The following is an 18,955-nucleotide window of genomic DNA, read 5'->3' on the forward strand; positions in this document are numbered from 1 at the left end:
GAGCATCATGGTGGAAGGTCATGGCAGAGAAGAGCTGCTCAGCTGATGGCAGCCCAGAAACAGAGAAGGTGGGGGGCGGGGGGGCAGAGGCAGATACAGTCCCCAAAGCCACACCCCCAGTGACCTAGTTCCTCCAGCCAAGTCCTACCTGCCCACAGTTCCACATAGTAGTCCATTCAGTTATAAATGGATTAATCCAGCAAATCAGTTTTAGAGAGACTGTCATGTTGTGTGGCTTGCTTTTGAAGTGAATAGTTTCAGGCATGAAATTAACATATGCTATGTGTGGGATGAACTAGAAAAAAGGAATTTAATTATCTTATTCCATAAGGGACAAAATATGAAACAAAGGTGCAGGTACCCAAGTTATAATTTTTTCACTGCCTTTTGAAACTGAAATCAGTTTACTCCACTCACATTAAAAATTCCATTTCTCATTTTTAAAAAAGATTGCCTTTCGGTTTTATCTGCTGGTACACTATACTTCTAGAAAATAATAAATCCTAATATCAAGGGAGAGGGGCAGGGACCACAATTAAGAAACCACTAATGAAGCTCTCCACCTGTGTGACCTCAAGAACCACACAGGACCTCCCACCAAGAAGATTCCCTTTGCACTTTTAAAAATGTAGCAAAAAGCTGATCTGCAGATGAAAGGGAGAAAATGGAATAACAGTATTTCCATTCGAATTAGTGGCAAATAAAGGCTAGTTCTACACATTTGACTTCTGCTTCAAAGTCCATGACCCAAGAGCAAGGCAGGAGCAGGTGAGGAGCTACAAACCACCCGCTTGAGATTCAGCACAAGTAGGGGTTTGCAGACATTCCTGGCCGAGCTTGAAACAGCATTATGTACACTGTGTGACACAAGTGCAGGTTCCACTGAAAATGTAATGTCAGTAATCAACAGTGAAATATCAAATTATAGCTTAGGGCCGAACAGGGACACTTTATCAATTTTATTACTTGGGGAAATGTACACATTCACACACACACTTTAATATTTCTCAGGCCCTTTTCCAAAAGTGTCCATCAATGAGAAATAGATAAAATCAAAAAACAACTTTAGCACAAAAATGTTTTGGGGGCAACCAAACCAACCTAATCTTTTTAAACCTGCTGTTAGGGTCTGGGTCATTCATTTACATTAGAAATCTGAACTTGGATAATGAGATATTCCCACAATGAGAACTGAACTGAGTAAATCTCATTCAAGTTGTAATTTGAATTTAATGCCTTGTCCTTAAAATAAACAAAGCATCATAAAAAGTTTAATGGTACACAGTGAATCAAGAAAATGAAAAAAGTGCCAAAGCTGGTTCAATCCCAAGGAGAACATGGCCCTGTTTATCACAACACGAGTCGGAGAGCTGACCTCATGGTGGTGTTCTGAGAGTCTCACAACATGGGCTTCCTCTGAATTTGCTGATGCAGTTCGGAGTACTTTTTTTTTTCTTGTCAGTTTTTAACACATTTACTGAGTATCTGTGCTTGAAAGTTTAAGAGGGATCTGTCCACCCTTGTCACAAAGCCTCGGATTTCACAAGAAGCAACTTTATTATCCAAGAAGAACATGTTTAGCACATTTCTGATAGATCAGCCCTCACCCTTCCACTGGCTGGGTGTCTCTTGTGGCCCATCATCTCACATAATCACTGCAGGAATCACCCTCATGTGGCAAGCTGCAGGTGCATCTTGGTTTTTGTTGCATAGCATCAGGAAAAAAGCATTTGGACTTTTAAGATGGTACCTGCCACCATGGACCTCTGTCTGTCCCTTGTAGAGGTAGACCTTGTGCTATGGTTTGTATGTGAGGTGTCCTCCATAAGCTCATGAGTGAGACAATGCAAGAAAGTTCAAAGGAGAAATGATTGGGTTGGGAGTGCCTTAACCTAATCAGTGACTTAATCCCTTGAACAGGGTTAACTGAGTGGTAACTGAAGGTGGGTAGGGTGTGGCTGCAGGAGGTGGGTCATTGGAGATGTGCCTTGGGGGTATATATTTTGTACTAGCAAGTGGAGTCTCTCTCTGCTTCCTGATCATCATGTGAGCTGCTTCCCTCCACCACACTCTTTCGTCATGATGTCCTGCCTCCCCTTCAGCCTCTGGGAATAGAGCCAACCTTCTATAGAGTGGAACTTCTGAACTCGTGAGTCCCCAAATAAACTTTTCCTCCTCTACAGTTGTTCTAGACAGGGCTTTTAGTCACAGGAGCAAAGAAGCTGACTAAAACACTTACAGACCCCGGGCACCAGTGAGGTATGGGCATTTTTCACCCTTTGAAGTGAGCAAGCTAGGAATCCTAGGATTGAATACCAAGACCACCATCTACTGCACAGACCTGGCTAAGGCATATCCATGACTGGGTTTCAGTTTTCTTATCTTATGAAGTTAGGTTATAATACCTACCGCCCTCGCAAGAATGCTATGCATTTGAAAGGAGATAATGAATTTAATCAGCTAGTACCGTCTCTAATATAAAATTCCCAATAAGTGCTCAATAATTATTATCACTAAAATACACATAAGACAAATTTACATATCTTCAATCATAAATTAGAAGACAGGTGTGTGGATGTGTTTGTGTGTGTCTATTTTTAAAAGGTCATAATAAATTTCTATAGGTATCACCCATACAATAAGAAGCCCAAGTGCTTGCCTCACATTCACTAGGCTCTGGGTTCAATCCCCAGCACCACACACACACACATAAAAACAAAAAAAAAAAAAAAGAAGAAGGAGCCCGTCTTGCTCCAAAGGATCCACCTTCTCTTTGGACAGCAGAGATTCAGAGCCAGCCGAGGGTGACCCCTTCCTGAGAGAAAGGGTCCATGTTAGGTGCCAGGATGTGAAGACAGCAGATAAAAATCACCTTTAGCCAACCTAGCTCTCCAGATACATTGGACATGCAGAACACACCAACCGCTGGTGGTGGGGTCTCTCCTCACCCGTGGACTAATATAGCTGCTTAACCACAGTCTCCCTGTTCTACAGACACAGGCCAAAGAATGCCTCAGTGTTTGTGGAGAGGACTGCTCTGTGCCTGGGGTCCTTTCTCATGTACTTCCTTGGTGGCAAGTTGCCCTGGGACAGTGGAGGGGGGCATCCTGGCGGCTTCCAGCTTCTCCTCCCCCCAACTCTTCAATGGTCCTGCTGAAATCCCTCTATTTAAAGGTGAGATAATCCGCTTTTGTTCCCTTGGCTTGGATCAAAGACAATCTCTGAGCTAAAAACAAAGCCGGCCCTAGGCTGGGGGCAGTCACCAAAGAAAAGGACTGTTTTGTGGGGTTTTTTTTTTTTTTTTTATTCTCTCTCCAGGCCTGGAAATTCTCATGCCCTGGAAACCCCAGCAGCAGAACTTAAAGTGTTTCCCAAAGACAAACATCCCTATTATGCAGGGATGGGACTCTGGCAGCCTCTGTGCGCCTTAGTGAGCAATTTGGCACCAGCAGCAGCCAGACCCCGCAGATCCCTTTGTGCACCAGGGGGCTGGGTCAGGAAACGCTCCTCCGCCCCCACCTCCGCACCAGGCCTCCTCCTCCTCGAAGGAGCCTCTCCATCTTCTGACTGCCTGAGAAGCAGCCTCCCAGGTGTCCACTGTCCTCGCAAGCCAAGGGGCTGACGCTGAATGCCAACATGCAGGACTAGAGCATGAGGGAAGGTGACCTTGGGAGGACACATCTAATATGAACCCAAGGAAGCTGGCCACAGTGTGAATAGTATCCAACAGTCAGCTTTCCACAAGGCCACTGCAAATGTCCCGGCACTCCCTCAAATTAGAGAAGGGGAAAACTGGCCGAGCGATGGGAAGGCCTCCATGGCTCCTCCTGGTCCTCTCTATGGTTTGCTGTCTTTACAAGAGGCTTGTATTAAATTCCTTCCCTGTGAGTTAAAAAAGCCTGGAAACCCTTTGGGCCTGGTGGGCAGCGTGCCTGGGAGGCCCCATGGGACATCGCCTGACCTGGTGGGCGGCTGGGGAAGCAGTTTGGCCCTGGGCACCACATGGGTGTCCTAATGAAGGCCAGGCATCCCTAAATGTCTCAGCGAGGCAGCATGAAGCATATTTTCATTTCATAAGCTGCATTTGCAGGTGTGCTTGGTGCCACCTCCCATTTCAGGCTGTGTCCCCCCCGTGTGGTCTCTGAGCTCTGCCGGCACCAGCCTGCGCACCTGGCACCTGCATTTGTGCACCAGGACCCCTTAAAGAAAACCCCCTTCCCGGGCTCTGCTGCACCCTCTTCCACGCCCTGCTCCTCTTCCCGCCCCAGTTCCCTCCCTGACCCAGCAGGAGCAGGCTTCTCCTCCCTCACCCCTACTTCTCTTCCCAAAGACACTGAAAAAATGCAGGACACACTCCTATTGGGCATAGAGTAGAGAGAAAGAAACAGGAAGGGACAGAGGCTGAGAGCCTGCCTCTGACATGGTCCGTGGTTCTGTTAAAAATCATGCTCATATCCCTAACAGCACAATCTTCTTGTTGTACAGAATGATCATTGTTTTGCCACTTTATCTAATTAAACCTAAACAATAGGCCCACATGCTGTAAAGTAAAAGTCCTATAACCTTACAGTTTTTAAAATAAACATTAATCAATTTACCAAAACACCATTTAGAGCCACGGGAAGTTAACTCATCACAATGCCACATGCCCTACATCTCACACAGAAGGGTCCACACTGCACCCTCAGCCAAGTCTGCACTTATAATGTTGAAACAGAGCAGTTGACAAGCCACCCCTGCACCACGGGGGGAAGGAAGGCCAGGCATACCTAATACAAAATAATCAATTTCTGATAGCATTTTGGAGAAAAGTTTTAGCAGTCAATAGAAAACTTTTAGGGACTTTACAAACTCCCCCAAAGTTACAAGATTAGCCAATCAACCCAGATCCTCTGATTTTACAGCCTTCTCTTTCCGAAGCAAACACAGATTCTGGCTGCTCTGCTAGTCACCAAAATTCACCTTTGCTGAAATTTAACTACAGCGCATGTCCTTTTGGTCATTGCTGTCCATCTGTCAGGTGATCAACACAGCATCTAAGGGCCTGAGACTGTGGGAAGAAGCCCATGCAACTGCGGCCTTGCATGAACCCCCCGGCAGTAGAGCAGTTATCTTCCCAGTGTAGATGTGCGCGCCTGCGTGCCTGCCAGGTGCCCCTCAGATCCAGCCTGCTGCCACTCTGTTTCGTGGATTCTGACCTTACCACCCTCCCTCCGACTCTTAGGAGTGAAAATTAGCAACATTCCACACACCTAAAATATCTACGTTTTCTTAGAATATACAAAGTACCAGCCACAAACCTTAAAATCAGAGCCATGCCTTCTCAATTCCAGAAAATTCCTCCCTCTTCTTAACCTAGCATATGTGCGATAAATGGAGGCACACCAAAAGAAATCCATCTTCGGAGAAGAAAGGTCAGGACAAGGCGATGAGTGGAAGAGAAGATTAGAGAGGACCTACAAGAGGTGACTAACCTCAAACAAGGTACCTCGTTCCACAGCGCCGTCCCTGAACCTCCTCCAGAACACCACATCTGGACACGGCACAAAATAATCCATTTCTGATAGATTTCAGTTCAAATTGGGAAAGGGAAACAATAAGGCGTTTAGAGGAAAATATAAGGGAAGGTTTTGTGACCTTGGAGCAGGAAATATTTCTTAAGAGGTACATAAGAAGGTACCGACAGAAGAAAAATTGTCAGAATGTCACAATGAGGTTTCTGTTGGTCCAAAAGAGTAAAAGAGAATCAGAACACATACGTTGGACAGAAGACTCATATCCAGTATGCATAAAGCGCTCTTAAAAATCCATGGGGACCGTGGGGAATGGACAATAATTCAGCCAAGTGAGTAGAAAAATACTCCAAAGAGAATATTCAAATAACCAGTGAGCTAAGAAAAAGTGCTCCGCTTTGTCTACCAGCATGGAAATGCATATTAAAGCCACAATGGGATTGCACAGCATACCTACCTGAACAGCTAAAGTAAAAGGAGGTAACTTGCAGTGTTGGAGAGGAAGGCGAGTGACCAGAGCAATCACATACTGCTCCTGAGAAAATCGACTGCCCTCCCACTTTAGAGACACGTCTAGCAATTTCACACAATCTAAGCACACATCTGCACCCTAACCCAGAAGTTCTCTCCTCATTCTCTATCCACAAAAGAACGTATCCATCCATTCATCAAAAGTCACCAAGTAGAATGTTCGTGGCAACTCATAAGAACCCCAAAGGGCAACTCTCCAAATGGTTGTCAGCCACAGAATATGTAAATAAATTGTGGCATAAAAGCTTATTGGAACATTGTGCAGGGCTGAAAGTAAATATTAAACTATGGAAATAAGATGGATACAAAAGACCACATATGGTCAGACTCTAAGGTATTAAATCAAGACGATTAGTCAATGCTGATAGAAATGAGAGGAGGGGTTTGTGGAGCTTGGAATGGGACGGGAAGACTTGGACTGGAGACGGGAGAGTGCGGAAGGCAGGTGGCAGCAGCTTCCTGATCTGCCTTGCACGGGGGTGCTTACTTTGTGGAAATCCTCACATATGTACTTTGGGTATAAGATGCTTCCTTACAGTTAGGAAGCACAGTAAAGCCAGAAGAAAAGTGCAACCGAGTCACACGCAGACACTGATATTGCAAAAGGGAAGCCAGCCTCACCCTTCGTCCAGTGAAGGTCCGGGTTTTTGTTTGTTTGGGAGGGGGATACTAGGGACTGAACCCAGAGGCACTTAACCACTGAGCCACATCCCCAGCCCTTTTTATCTTTCTATGTTGAGACAGGGTCTTGCTAAGTTGGGCCTCCCTAAGTTGCTGAGACTGACTTTGAACTTGGGATGCTCCTGCCTCAGTCCCCCAAACCAGCTGGAATTACAGGGATGTACCACTGTGCCTGGCCCAGCCCCGTTTTGTGTTTGCAATTTTTATACTGTTTCCTTGGTCACCTGAAGGTTCTCTTCTGCACATTACTGGGGGATGTGACACTGAATGTTTCTGACACATGCCTATCGGAGGGGGAGTTTTTGTCACCGTCTCCTGAGGGTGGGAAAGCACACAGCTTCCTGCACCTGTGTCCAGAGGTCCGTGGGGCACCTCACACTCCCTTCCAGTGCAGCTCAGGGCAATGTTGGTGACGCTGCTCTTCCTCTTCCATTGCGGGGAGTGCCTCGTTTTCTCCTGAGTGTCTGTTGCAGTTCTTCTTCACCCCTGTGAATCACAGCAGGCTGGGAGAGCAGGAAACACACTTTATTTTCAATTCTGATTCCGTTCCTCTCACGTGCTTTTCGTCTCTGAAGGGTTTTCTGCAGTCAAGTCATGTGATCAGTGGTTTGTTGAAGTTGCTCTGAAATCTCAGGAATACCCCTAAATCTCACCTCTCTTCTTCCTTGACTTGTGAGAGAACTTTAAAATTCTCCCTTGAAATCAACTGGGTTTTCCAAAGTCTGCTTTGCTCCTCACTGCCTCTGGTTTGGATTGTAACTGACAAATTGGTTTCCTAATCTCACCCACTTCCCCTTCACCTCGGGGCATCCTCTGCCCATGCAGCTGCTGCAAAATTCATTGGTCCCTTCCTACCTGCAGACTCAGTTTCTGGGGTCCACCTCCAAGGACAGAGTCATCCTTAGCCTCCATTCCTACTGTCTGTCCCACTGTTTCTTGGAGGTAAACCTCCTAAACTGTTATGGTTTAGATATGAGATGTCCCCCAAAAGCTCATGTGTGAGACAATGCAAGAATGTTCACAGGTAGAAGGTTTAGATTATGAGAAGTGTGACTTAATCAAGGGCTAAATTCACTCATGTGGGTAGGATGTGGCTGGAGTAAGTAGGTCACCAGGGGTGTGCCTTGGAGGCTTATATTTTGTCACTGGTGAGCAGGGCTCTCTCTCTGCTTCCTGGCCACCGTGTCCTTAGTGCTTTCCTCCACCATGCCTTCCACCATAATGTTCCTCCTCACCTTGGCTCAGAGCTATGGATTCCGCTGACCATGAACTGAGCCTCTGGAACCATGAGCCAAACAAAGTTTTCCTCCTTTAAGTTGTTCTTGTCAGGGCTTTGACTCACAGCAATGTGAAGGCCGACTAGAACACTAGCAGGAATAGGAGGAGAGAGAGGAATGGAGAATGAGAAGAAGACCCTGGCTGGCCCAGGACACTGCCCCGCTAAATGCTATGAGACTAGAGAGAAACATTGGAGTACTATATGAGGGCCAGCCTCCCACCTTCTGGGACCTTGGGGACCATTCTGAGTCACAGTTGTATCCACAAAATGGGACTAACGTTGAGATATTATTCTAGGCATTACCTGAGACAGTTCATCTTAGACATTCCTTGTCTGCTTTTAGAGCTCTGTCATTTCGTTTTCTGGAGGGTGATGCTGCAACTTTCCGGCTGGACCCACTGGTGAAGGAAAGGAGAAGTCTCCAAACCTGCTCCAAATAGGTGAGACACATTGGCTGGGGCTGACAGACCCCAGGAGAGGGTCATCGGCTGGGGTCATGGAAACCCCCCTTTTTCTGGCAGCAGGCTGACTGTGCCCCCATTTCAGCACCCCGGGGAAACTCTGCAGTTTTCATGGATATTTTCACAAATACAGCAAGGGCCGCATAAATGGATACTCACCAGACACCATTTCAGATCATTAAAGCAGAAATATCAACCAGAAGCAGAAAAAAAGAAACAAAATAGAATCTGGAGAGAAGGGAAATGTATGGACATGCAGATTACCCAGCAAATGTGAAAATGTCTTTTCAGTCACCATCCAGGGAAAAATAAAAATATTACCATTCAACATGGGATTTATGAAGAGGTTACCTTGATGTCATTTGTAAAACTTCAACAGAGCAGGATGGAATCTCATTCTTCATAAGCAAATGCCAAAGAGCAAATCATTTCAAGTTAAAATATAAGAAAAAAAATCTAAGGAAAATAAAACATTGTACTTTTCAGAAAGAGGGTGCTAATTTAAATGGAATCATGTGGATAGATTTTAAATAAGCAAATGTTAGATATTTTAAAACCTTTCATAAATTTATTATCTACACTAGAATTCTAAGTATATTATAAATTCAGACCAATTTAGTTTTGAAACAAATAATATATCATTCCAAATATGCATGGAATATATTTGAATGTTATTATTACATTAATGACCTTTATTAAATGTGGTTATTTTTAACATCAAATTTTTATATGATGTAACTTAATTTTCCCTTAATACATTAATCTCATATTAATATCATATGCCCTCAGAATTAGTTATTTTAGTTTACTCTTTTATTAATGATTTGTAAGTCCTTAGAAGTATTATTCAACTTGCAATTGAATGAAATTATTAATTTATAATTTTTAAGAATGATTATGCTAAAAATTCTAATTAGGTTTGAGTGTAAAAATACATTGTTTTAAAATTGTTCTTAGAATGTGGATACAGAATATCAATGTTTCATTGTCATTTCCCTAAGTGCCGTGTAAAGGATTTACCAATTAACAATGACCCAGGCAAGGCTGCTGAGTTCAGGGAACATGGATAATTCTGCACTCTTCAAGGCCAGAGTTAAGAGGTTTCCAAATGAAATCCAGTTTGTGAAATCCCTCTCAATTAGGGCTATCAGTATACGGATAAACAGCTTTTCTAAGCATCTATATTGACATTATACATAAGAAAATGAAGAAATCTTCATTAATTTGTTTTATTTTTAAGTCTTACTCATATGCCATGTTACTGTATCTTCATATATCTTTATAGAATATTGTGTTAGAATGAGCTGGGAAAGAGTGATAAATCCAGGCAGGCTGAGAGAGAGAAATTTGGGGACCACGGAGACAGAGTCTAATGTTATTCTGGAAATGGTTCCAAATGAAAGCAAATTCTAGGGTTTAAAAATAAACTTTAAGTCACTTTTTGCAAAAGGAAAGAGGCCAGACTCTGCTGTTTCTTTCCCTGGAATGAAAAGCCTAGCAAGAGAAGGGGCACTTGACTCCTCCAGACCCTCAGCCTGCTGACCTCAGGGTCCATTCCTGGCCCTCTCATCATCCTCAGCTTCCTTGGAAAGACCCAGAGAAATTGTTTAGTCTGCAGGGCTCTGGTGCCTCCCCTTCAGCACTGTTTCCTTTCAGGGCAGAGTAGACCAGCACAGACACCCTCTTAGAGCCAGAAATTGCTTACTGTTTTATAAGCATAAAAGCTTGTAAAACACTTATGACATTGTTTCATTTATTCTTACAACACCATTCAGTTGATACTATTACTGATGGCAACCCCTTCCCCAACTCTCTCCCATGAAAGCAAGTTTTGCTCACTCGGATTACATCTGCAGGTTTACACCTGTTGCCTTGGAAAGAAGCAAGAGTAATGATTCTGTGCTCTCGCAGTGATGTCCCTACACTTCCTCCAGGACTCTATCAGATGACAAGCTCTTACCCTTGGTAGTATAAGCCTTCCCATGTAGGTCTGTATATCCAAAGAAAATCAATTCTTTGTTGTTTAAATTTGATTCTTATGGCAAGTTTACCATTATTACTAAGACGTAAAATATAAGTCAGAGACATCTCAAATAAGAGCAGTGATTTTATAACACTTTAATACACTTTATGAGCATCTGTCAGAAAACAGATTTGATGTAAATAAAATTGTGTTACTTATCTGAGACCCCCTCTGAAACTTGAACCAATGGGGTGGTGCCTGTCTGTACCTGTAATGGAGACTTCTGAAGTTTGCCTGCAAATCACACACAGATCAAAAATCATAGCCATTCTTGTCACCAATTCTTCAGATACATAAGGTATCTAAATGAAGTGAGTGTCTGCTGCAGTTATTGATCCAAGCTAGACTCCGGCTTCTGTTCTTTAAGCAATTTACTAGTCACACTGCTTATATCTTAGCATCTCTGCACATCAGGATTCTGATGTGTGAAATGAGCAACATAATGTTATTTATGCTTTCAAGTTTCTGGAAGAATCACATAAATAATACATGTAAAGCTCTCACCCTGTATACAGAAAACCCTCAAAAAAAAAAAAAAAAAAACACCTGCTATTGATATTGTTATTAATGCTGTTACTCCTACATATGTAATTTCATGCCAAAAGATACAAGGTTTCTTTATTTATTAATCTTATAATGGTGTATAATAAAAATGAAATTCAGGCAAAGATAAAATTTATAGGTTGACTCTAATGTTACAATAATAATGTCAATTTTTGTGTTGCTTCTAAATTACTAGACTACCTTTTCTTTCCTCTGGGGGTGGGGGGCTAGGACAAGAAAATCAAGATGCCTGAGCTGAAACTGACTAAGAGACCCTCATGTTACCATTTGATAGACCCTCAGTGGTCACAAAACAATGGTTTCCATTAAGAATCTGAACACTTTTCCTTTGGCCTTTGGGATTGTAGGGTCTTCCCATCCCGTCTCCCTCCTCTTCTAACTTATCTTTGCTTCTCACTCAGACTCAGGCTGACACCCTTTCCCTCACGCTAGCACACAGCAGCAACAATGACCAAAACAACTTGGAAATTCAAATTCTATTTGAATGAGATTAGGAAATTTCCCAAATGTTTCTTTTTGTAAATCTCTTTAAATAATAGCCCAAATATGTTGTAGCAGTCCTCAGTCTTCCAAGATAAAGAGACGGAGTTGAAGGCTAAGCTTTAAGGCTGCAGGGTTGAGCTGAGTCTGGGGATCCCTCAAAACCCAATCTTTGGGCAGAACCAGGTGGAACATCTTGGCACAAAATCCAGCTTCAATGTCTCGTGAAAGACTGTGCGTCCGTCTCTCTTGCTTTTCACCTTTCACTTCAGCTTAAATAGTTTTATTTGGTTTCATTTGATTTGATATTTCCATCCTCCTGAACAAGTGGAAAGGTAACATTCTGTTTCTGTTAATCCCAACTTCTGCAGTAACAAAATGAAGGACCCTCTGTCCTCTTCACAGTGTCTGTCCATCCTGTCACCAGCTAAGAGTAGCCACTCAGCTGAGAAACACTATGAAGCAGACTCCTTAGGCCACTAGGCCAGGACAGAAATCCTTCAATAAAAGTTTTGGTTGAAAATAAATGGTCTTAAAAATTCCAATTGAGAAACAGCCCAGGGCATAGCTGTTAAGAAGGGAGAGCCAGCCTGCCCAGAATGCCAGTGGTTGATCGTGTGCAAACGAGGACCTCCCAGGTCCTCAGTGTCCTTTCCTATGAAACGGCAGTAGTATTGCTACCAACCTCCCAGCCTCAGGGAGGATGAAGTGAGTTGGTATATCGGGAATACACAGAACAGTGCCTGGTACCCGAAGAATACAACATCCAATGTTAGCCATTATCATCACTTGAAAGGGGCTGATGGCAGAGGAAGGAGCTTCCTTTCAGTTTGTTGAGGTGAGCAGGCAAGCGTAAAAGCACAGGAAGCGCTGTCATTCAAACGCAGAAGTTGGCCACCTAGTACTCTGGTTCTCTCTCATCCTGCTTACTGGAAGCTTGGTGGCCCAGCTGTAAGTGAAGGCATTTCCATCCAAGCTGTTTGAGTTTTATTAGAGAAAACCAAAACCTACAAGCACCTACAGAACTGACGGCTTGATCATATTGGATTTTCAAATACATGTGTCTGATTCCCTCATTTATTTATTTATTTCTCAATTTATCTTGTATTTTGTAATTTTCAATGTACAGCCTTTACACACCTTTCATTAAATTTAAATCTAGTCATTTAATTTCGTTGGATGTCATTTTACATAGTATCATTCAAAAATTTTCAATGTTACAAGCATGTACATTATATTGATTTTTGTATGTTGATTTAGTATCAATCTTCAGTCTACTTATTAATGCTAATAACCTCCTTTCCCATTTTTATAACTATAAATTTTGTTTTCTGATATTATTTCTCTAAGATCTACAATACAATTTCAAATACAAATGAGCCTGGAGATTGCTTTATAAGAGATTTTAAATTATGTATACAAATTAATCTAGCTCTATAGACTTTTTTTAAATTTCAGATTTTTTAAAAAAAATATGTGGTTTTAAGTGCAAAAATATCCTTTGATGTATTATTTTTTAGTATCCCGTGAGTTTTTATATATAGCATTTTTTTTGGCATTCCCTTCTAAATAGTTAAAAGATTCTCACTGTATGTGTATTTTGCTCATCAATTGTTTGGCAAATTATTGTTTCAAATAGATAGTGACTTTATTATTTCTGTACTTCTTATCTCTAGCTTAATTATCACTGTGGTCAGAAAATATCTTCAGAATAATTTCCATAATTTAGAGTATACTTTATGACCTGTGGGTAGGTTTGCCTGGAAAAGCATGTGCTTTGTTCTTTGAGGTCTCACTGTGACTGGCATGTTGATTGGCATCTGTTAACTGTGCCAAGCAGTTCTGCTGCAGCCTGACCTGACGTGTGTCAGTTTATCTTATCAGGCATGAGTGACTGTGATTTTGCCTCTTTTTCTTCTTGGTTCTTCATTGTTTGCTCTATGCATTTTTAAGTGATACCTTTGAGAGAACAGAGTTTTTTCTCTTATTTTCTTTCTTCCTTCTTTTTGTTTTAGGCTGTGGTGGGGATGGAATCCAAAGCTTTACACATGCTGGATCTGCACTCTACCACCCTAGCTCAGAGTGCAGATACTTACAGTTATTAATTCTATCACCATCTGTTTGCATAGAAGCTATTTAACTTTAATTTTGATGAATATAGAATTTTAAGTAGTTAGTTATTACCTTTCAACATTTTAACACCTTTCAATTTTTTTAATATTTCCATTATTTTTATCAAAAATCAGCTGTTAATCTTCATTTCTTTGAAGGTAACATTTTTTTCTTCCCCATGGCTGCATTTCTAAAATCTGCACCTCTCCCAGCACATAGTAAGTACTACATTAAATGTAAATAACTGTTTTTACTTAAAAGAGACCAGAAGATACAGGAAGAATTTTTCTTTCAATTTATTGGAGTGAGTAGGAAAGCATAAAAGCACCTCAATCAGGAAGCACTGTCACTCAATCTCAGGAAGTTTGTCACACTCTACTTTCTCTCTCACCTCTCCCATTCCTCTCCCATTTCCCCATTTCTCTCTATATATTTCTTTCCTTCTATTAGTCTTCATAATCATTCAGCCTATAGTACAGAGCTTCTTGAATCTATAAGTCTAATGGTTTTAGAAATTCATCAACATTTACAATTTTAAATACTGCCTCTGCCCTTCTCTGTTACGATTCTCCAATTATATGTATGTTAAACTTTCCCCAGTATGCCCTATATCTATTTCATGCTTTTTTCTACATTGTCAATCTTTTAAAAAGTTTTATTCCCTAATTCAATATGTGAATTTTCTATGGACCTATCTTTAAATTTACTAATCCTGCCTTCAACTGATCTACAACTTTTTTTCAAGTTATGTTTTAAATATAAAAATTCCATATTTTTGTTGTTGTTAGTAGGTTGAAATTTTCTTGTAAAAAAGTGTGTGTGTATGTATATATTTATATATGTATTTTATATAATACATGGATAAATGTGGGGAGGAAACCAGGGATAGGGCTCAGGGGCACTCGACCACTGAGCTGCATCCCAGCTCTATTTTATGTTCTATTTAGAGACAGGGTCTCACTGAGTTGCTTAGCACCTTGTTTTTGCTGAGGCTGGCTTTGAACTTGCAACTCCTGCCTCAGCCTCCAGAGCTTCTGGGATTACAGGTGTGTACCACCACTCCTGGCTAAAAAGTGTATATTTTTGCATGTTTTCCTCATATTTTCCCTTGAGCTTATTAACTGCATTCAGCATAGTTATTCCAAGTTTCTTATCTACCAGTTCTAAAATCTGGATCACCTGTGCATGAGTTTCTATTGCCTTTATTTTCTCCGCTTTTAATCATTTACTCCTGTCTTTTGACATGACTAGTGTTTGAGGCAGCTTTTTTTCTTCACTGTGACAAAAACAAAAACAAACAAACAAACAAAACCTGACAAGAACAGTGTAGAGGAAGAAAAATTTATTTAGGGCTTACAGTTTCAGAGGTCTCAGTCCATAGATGGCCAACTTCATTGCTCTAGGTCTAAGATGAGGCAGGATGTGAAGGCAGAAGGGCAAGTTGGAGAAAAGCAGCTCAGGACATGGCAACCAGGGAGCCAGAAGAGCCGGGGGACAAAATACGTACCCCAAAGGCGTCCTCCCAATGGCCCACCTTCTCTAGCCACACCAACCTGCCTACAGTTATCACACAGAAAATCCAAGGGGATTAATGCACTGGTTAGTTTAAAGCTCTCAGAGTCAAATCATTTTACCTCCAAATGTTCTTGCATCGTCTCACACATGAGCTTCTGGAGGACCCATCTATGCAAACCATAATGACTAACAATATTTCATTCTTCGTGTAATGTTGTACCCCAAAACTACAGTGGTACAGTCATGTTTTCCTTCAATAGCTCCTGTCCTTCCCTCCAGGCAAATAATGTAGAGCTGGCAGCTTCAATGCAGCCAGGAGCCGAGTTGATGGAAGACACCGTTGCTTTGGCACAATTGCTCCTCTCTGGTTTATTCCCTGGTCAGTGGTACAGTCCCTCAGGATTTCCAGGAGGATTTGGACCATGGCTTCTCCCTGTTTCTGGTTCCTGGCTCCTAACCTTCATGTTCTACTCACGGTTCAGAGACGTTCTGTTCCTATTCTCAGTCTCGGCTGCATCTGACTTTGGTGGAGGGGAAAACAGGTCAGGTGTAGCCTCAGTCATGGATCCTTTTCTCCTCTGAGGAGTTGGACCCCTTTCATCTCTTTATTCTGGCATCTCTATTTTTTTTCTCTCTCTCTCAAGCACCACAAATTGTCAAAAATCTCTGCCAGTTTGTCTCTTGTTTGTTACCTATAGCTAAAGAAGCCTGGATTCCTGGCCCCACAGGTTGGTGAGTTGCACGAGTAAACTGGTGTGCCACACTGCTTGCTCCTGGGAGGTAACTGCACAAGTCCCAGCTGACTCCGAGATGCGGTGGTACCTTCACACAAGTGGTTTGCTATGTTCTCTGGTTTTCCTACTTGTCTGTGGAAATTGTAATCTACAACAAGCTTCTCATAGAGTCAGAAGTGCAAATCCCCAAACCTAATATATCATTTTTTGAAATGTCAGTACTCATGACAAAGAGTGAATTATGTTATATCATGTGGACTTGAGAATATCAGCTATTACACATCCATTTTAGTAAAACATGTCCTTTTGTATTTAGTCACTTTTATCTTTTTCAAAGTTTCTTGCAATGCTACAACAAAAAAGACACATAAAATGTGAGTGGTATTATAATGCTTTTCTCTTATCGTTAATTTTCTTTTCTACACATAAATATATATAGTTTTGCATTTATTATGCTACCTTTATTTTAAATTTTGAAATTCATTTTACAAAATGCATTGCTTTCAGGAAATAAATGTACATAATATTGAACAAAATTCCAAAAGATAGTTAAATGAGCAAAAAGCCTCAAAGAGAAAGTCTTAAGAATCAATGAGTGTTAAGTAAATTGAGAGATTTGGACTTAAAATATGCATTAGCTATAATGTAGCTAATTTGAAAAAAAAAATGTGTGACTTAAGCAGCATATCACTTAGTTAAAACTAAACACTTTTAGAATAGACAGGAGGAGTTTAGTATTGAAGAATATTGGTACATATAAAATTCAGTTGTGTCTTTTAAGATGCTGCCCAGATTCTGAAAAATTAGATGCAAGGGACTGTCTCTTTATGAGAGCACCCATAAAAATCATAATTAATAAACATAATATGCAGCACTATGTGGCTAATTCTCAATGTGCTGAAGTTAGATGTTGCAACAACACCAGGCACTTCGCATTAGTAAACAATGGCAGAATGCTCTTCTGTCCCTCCTCAGGCAATCTCTCATGAGGACTGGCTATACACAAGTGCAGGAGACTTAATTAAAACTACAGATTGTAATAATTGTGAGTTGAAATATTATTGGAATTAAACCCCATGAATTCCCTGAGCACACCCACTTTTAATAAAATGTAAACAATTACTAATCACAAGCCCAACATAAGCATGCACAGAACAACTTCTGCATCAGGATGATTGGCCTTGACTGTGGCTGCCAATCATAGATGGTCCATTTTCTGATGATGGCAGGAGACCCTCCAGCTGCTGGAACACCACCAGCATCATGAAGTATCCTACATACAGCACGGTAGCCGTGAAGGCGGAGACACTCCACTACTGAGGGCCTCCCTGCAGTTCCTCCAAGAGGCCTGCAGAGAAGGAGATGGAGCCAAGGATCTGCCGGAATCTCAACTGTGTTCCAAGGGAAATGCGATCCAAGGCACAGATGCAAAGAAACTTTAAAAATCAAAGTTAATTGAAATATTTTATTTAACCCGATGTATCAAGAAGGTTATCATTTCAACCTGTAATCAATACAAAGATTACTGACATTTTTACATTGCTTCTTTATGTTCAGTTTCTAAAACTGATTGATGTGTATTTTGCACTTAACAGAAAGGTTCAATTTGGACCAGCCATATTTCAAGTACATGAAAACCACATGTGGTTAATATCTACAGTATTTGGACAGCACATATCTAAAGCCACAGGAAGTTTCTCTTCAGAATGGTTGATTTCTATCAGTTGCAGCCTTAGGAAAAATAACTAATGTCTATCACCAGGAAACACAACTAATGAATAAATTAATTATCCAAGTTTGTGTAAGTTGCAATGAGCATGTTCATTTTCTGAGTGTTGAAACTTAACACATGAAGTTACGTGAATATTTCAAAGTAGAATATAATGCTATGTGTTGTTGATAAAAAACAAAATATGAATGTGAAGAACACAAAAAAAAATTTTAAATAGTAGTTAGTTCTAGGAAGAGAAAGAAGTAAATATTATAGGAAGGGTATACAATGGTATTTATTTGAATTATAAAATTCTTGAAAGATCTTTTTGCAAAAGCAACTGTGTTGTATTTCAGATTTTTTAATGATATAAGTCTTTAATCATATTCCAAATAACAAATTTAGCATGTACATTTTCCTTCTGGAAAAATACCTCTAGTAGATCATAAAACAAAACACTGGAAAATTTATATTTAGTTTAAAGCCTTAAAATGTGAAAGTTAGAAAGCGTTCAAAAGAAAGAACCCACACATTCAATCCATTCTGTGAACCACATATGTGAATGTTCTCAGCAGAAACGAGGGAGCATTCAGACATTCTGAGTGAAGGAGAAATGCAGATTTTCCCAAGCAATGCTATTCTTTCACAGGTGAGCAGTGACCTGGTGGAAACCCAGCCTGGCTTCTCACACATCAGTACAATCCTGCATCACTTTGTTCACTAGGGCCCGAACACCAGGTACAGTGAACCCGTTGTGGTCTCCATGAATTGTAGTTATCTTGCTTTCTAAATATTTTGGTGTTTCCCTCTTACTCAAAATTCATCCTCTAGTCAAAATACATTATAATAACAAAGCCGTTCTCCTCAGTGGGAGCCCCTGTTATCAGTTTGTAATTGAGAGGCTAAAAAAGAGAATGAGAGAAAAGAAAGAAGATTGTAGTGTCCCTGGAAGTGTGAAAAAATAGTTTTAATATCTATTGCCTTCACCCTTATTCACAAAAAGTGCTTTGTGTATGGGAATTGCATTTGCAAGTATTTGCACAGGCGAACATCCTTTCACGTTGCCAGGGAGACCAGAGTGCAAGTCAATCACACTTCTTGCCTAGGAGAGAATGCTCCTGGTTCACACTGCTCTCCTGTCTCACCTTAGACCCTCGGCATCTTCCAAGTCTTCAATACTGAAAGCTCCATGCAATTTTTTTTTTTTTTGAAAGTCAAGGAGGAGTTTGGGAGAGAATATTGGATTAACTTTATTGTGTATTAAGGACTAAATAAACCCTGAGTAATTTGGGCATTTATTTATTCACATTCAAATACAATGGATAGTTATTCTGCCAACATGATTAAATCA

The sequence above is a fragment of the Marmota flaviventris genome, chromosome 6, assembly GCF_047511675.1.
Source record: "Marmota flaviventris isolate mMarFla1 chromosome 6, mMarFla1.hap1, whole genome shotgun sequence".
Classification (NCBI taxonomy): Eukaryota; Metazoa; Chordata; class Mammalia; order Rodentia; family Sciuridae; genus Marmota; species Marmota flaviventris.